Below are 3205 nucleotides of genomic sequence, written 5' to 3' on the forward strand. Positions count from 1 at the left end.
CAAAATATATATTGTGTGTTGGAGTGGTCCAGACGCTACATGTGTTTGTTTGTTTGTGTGTGCGTGCATGCGTGTGTGCGTGTGTGCGTGTGTGTGTGTGTGTGTGTTCTCTCCCCATTAACAATGTGTTAAAAATTATTGCAGGGGAGCACATTGCAGTGGAGTACTTGTTGGCCCAATCCAATAGAGGCGACCAGTTGATTGCACACCACAATGACATGCCTGAAGTCCCCCCAGAGGAGCCCGAAGAGGATAGTGAAATTGACACGACTGTGTGCCATGCAGCTGACCTTAGGGCTGATGACTTTGACCCTCCAGTAGCTGTCGGGGAGGCCCAGGTGACCAGTCAGGTGGGTGACACTGGACCCAAATCCTCTGATGAGGAGGTCAATGAGGAAGAGGAGGATGACACTGCAAGTCCTAGCACATCAGGCCAGGTAATGTTACTATCATTAAAAAAAATTATCTGGTGCAGTGCAAAACACCTATTGTCAACCTTTTGTAAAGTTAAAATATATGCATGTACAATGCAAAATAATTACTACAATTACCGTATATATTTATTAGACTGTGGTTGGCGTTTTTCTCAATTTTCAGAGTGCACAGTGTGATTCCAGAGGTGTCTTGGGCTGGGAGGCAGTTGATGCCCTGGCAGCCTACCTGGTTGGCCTAAACCGAACGATCACTGCCTTGTCATCACAAGAGGAGGCCGACATAGTCCAGCTGTACATGGCTCTGCATGCCATGGACAAGGTACCATCAAAATATAGCCAGAGGGTTAAGAAGAAGGCTTTGACAGGACCTTAGAGAGCATCCAGGAAGCAGAGTGGCTCTGCTCCAGGACAGCAGGCAGCAGAGAGGTAATTTGACTATTTGGATCTTCACTAGTTTATAACCTAGTATACAGTTCATATTATATCATCCTTCTTTTCCATAGATTGTTCATGACTCATGGGCAGGCAGCTCAGGACCCTGAAATCCACAGGGTCTGTGAATGTGTTTGCCTACGGCTTTTGAAAGAGTTTCAGCAAGCACGGAACAGGCCCAAGGACACACAAGGAAAAACTCTGCCAATTCCACAATCTATTGTGGTGGTATACAGCCACTTAAAACAGCTGCTGGAGGACAGCAATGTGGTTCTAGGACAGACTAACCTGGTTCTGGTCCCGATAAACACCACTACTGTCTCCTTGTGGTGAGTCTTCTTTTATGCAATACTTTTATACAATCACAGTAGTATATCAAGATTGTACTTATAAAACCTTCCTGTACATGCTTCTTTAAAAAATGATGCTACAGTAAGTAAAGACAGTGGGCTTTAATCCACTAAAATTGCTAAATTAAGATGAATAATGTTTCTCTTGCAGGCTACTAAGAAGACAGAAACGTGTAGACAGAGACATGCTGCTGCTGGGTACTGCACTGCCCAAACAATTATATTTGGCAAAGGAGTCACTTCCTGAAGTGCGCGCACTTCCAGCTGTTCCTGCACAGCATGGGCATGAGGCCATGGTATTTCAGGAGCCAGCAAATCAGGAGGGAGAGGCCTTTGTTCGTAAGCGTATCTCCAATAGGTGCCCACTGCCCACCCCTCCTCCTGGATCTTACTCGGCATTTCCCATATACCCACCAGCACCACACTTTGCATCCCCCCTGGGTCCTACCCACCCTTTCCCAGCTACCCACCAGGTCTACCACTGCCTCAGTTCCAGCCCCCTCTCCAGTTCCAGTCCCCTCTCCAATTCCAGCCCCCTCCCCAGTTCCAGCCCCCTCTCCAATTCCAGCCACCTGATAACCTGCCACCACAAACTAGTCTCTCTACTCAGCCCAGGCAGCGCACATGGAGAAGGCAGAAAGCTGCCCAAGAGGATGAGGAGCAAGTGGCTAGAGGTGAACCACCACGGAAATGACTAGCAAAGGATATATATCACTATATCTGCAAGCAGTGTGGGCTGGCAAAAAATAAGACAACTAGCCACACTCAGCTGAAGGGCCGGTGGTATTGTCCAGCCTCAGGCCTCTCTGTTGCACAGTGGAGGGAGAATGTACAGAGAGGTCTTTGATTTTTTTTCCTTGGTGTATATAATAATGTGTATAGTTAGGTTTTTATATAGTTGCATGTAGTTCAGTTTTTAATTGTGTTTGCTGTGTGTGTTGTGCTGTGAACATTTTGTTTTCAGTTGCTATTTCCAGTTCTTAATTTGCAGTGTTTGTAAAAAAAAGAAAGACACAACTCTTGGGGTGAAATAGTAACACATCCATCCTTTGGGTGGAAGATCCCAGGTGCAAGTCCTGGAAAGAGTGTGTGGTGTGTTTGTCAGATCAGTAATTTATTATTGTTATTATCAGTTTTTATTAGAAATTATATAGTAAAAAATCAATCAAACCCTTTACTTAAATCCTTTGTGAGAGTTCATGAAGTATGATGGATTTTTTCCCTTTTCTTTCTTTCCCTCCTTTCCCCTTCTCTTTTCCCTTTCGTTCCCCCTTGTAGCAGTCCCTTTTGCCCTGTTCTTGGCCGAGAGGTTAAGGCGATGGACTTGAAATCCATCGGGATCTCCCGCACAGGTTCGAACCCTGCCGGCTACGGTTGGAGTTTGCTGTACCGGACTCTTTGGGGACAGTTGTGTCTTCTAAGGCCTTTGTCCTTTTTTTCTCTCTGCCATAATTGCTTGTGGTTTTCATCCCATAGCGTGTGTGGCAAATGAGTTTCTTCTGGGCGGTCTGTAGGAAAATTATATAAAACGTAAGAGGCATGTACTGTGCAAGAGCCCGGATAGCTCAGACGGTAGAGCATCAGACTTTTAATCTGAGGGTCCAGGGTTCAAGTCCCTGTTGTTGCCACGGGTGATGCAGTAGTTGCAGTAGTCTGCAGTAGTTGCCACGGGTGATACGATCACAGCGGCATGCCGTGATCGTATAGTGGTTAGTACTCTGCGTTGTGGCCGCAGCAACCCCGGTTCGAATCCGGGTCACGGCATCCCTTTGCCGTTGAGCAATGGGGATGGCTGAACCCTTTTTTCTACCTCATCCTTCAGCTGGATTTTGTGTTTGAAGCTTGGCCTTTGCTGATGAAGAGCATTCTTCTTGTTGCATGCTGTCGTGTCGGTCCATCTATGCTGCTGTCTGTGGTGTTTCGGCCTGCTCTTGGGGACCTTGTTCTGTGGTGTTTCGGCCTGATCCTGGGGACCTTGTGCATCTCCCT

General features: G+C 46.7%; 2 non-coding genes across 2 annotated transcripts; both read left to right on the top strand.

Moving 5' to 3' along the window:
• Positions 1 to 2770: 2770 nt before the first annotated feature.
• Positions 2771 to 2843, top strand: trnak-uuu (transfer RNA lysine (anticodon UUU)). Its single transcript has one exon. It is a non-coding gene; the product is annotated as a tRNA-Lys (tRNA).
• Positions 2844 to 2908: 65 nt separating this feature from the next.
• trnah-gug (transfer RNA histidin (anticodon GUG)) lies at positions 2909 to 2980 on the top strand. The gene has a single exon. It is a non-coding gene; the product is annotated as a tRNA-His (tRNA).
• The last annotated feature ends 225 nt before the right edge of the window (positions 2981 to 3205 follow it).

Source organism: Sinocyclocheilus grahami, unplaced genomic scaffold, assembly GCF_001515645.1.
Source record: "Sinocyclocheilus grahami isolate Dianchi unplaced genomic scaffold, SAMN03320097.WGS_v1.1 scaffold819.1, whole genome shotgun sequence".
NCBI classification, from domain to species: Eukaryota; Metazoa; Chordata; class Actinopteri; order Cypriniformes; family Cyprinidae; genus Sinocyclocheilus; species Sinocyclocheilus grahami.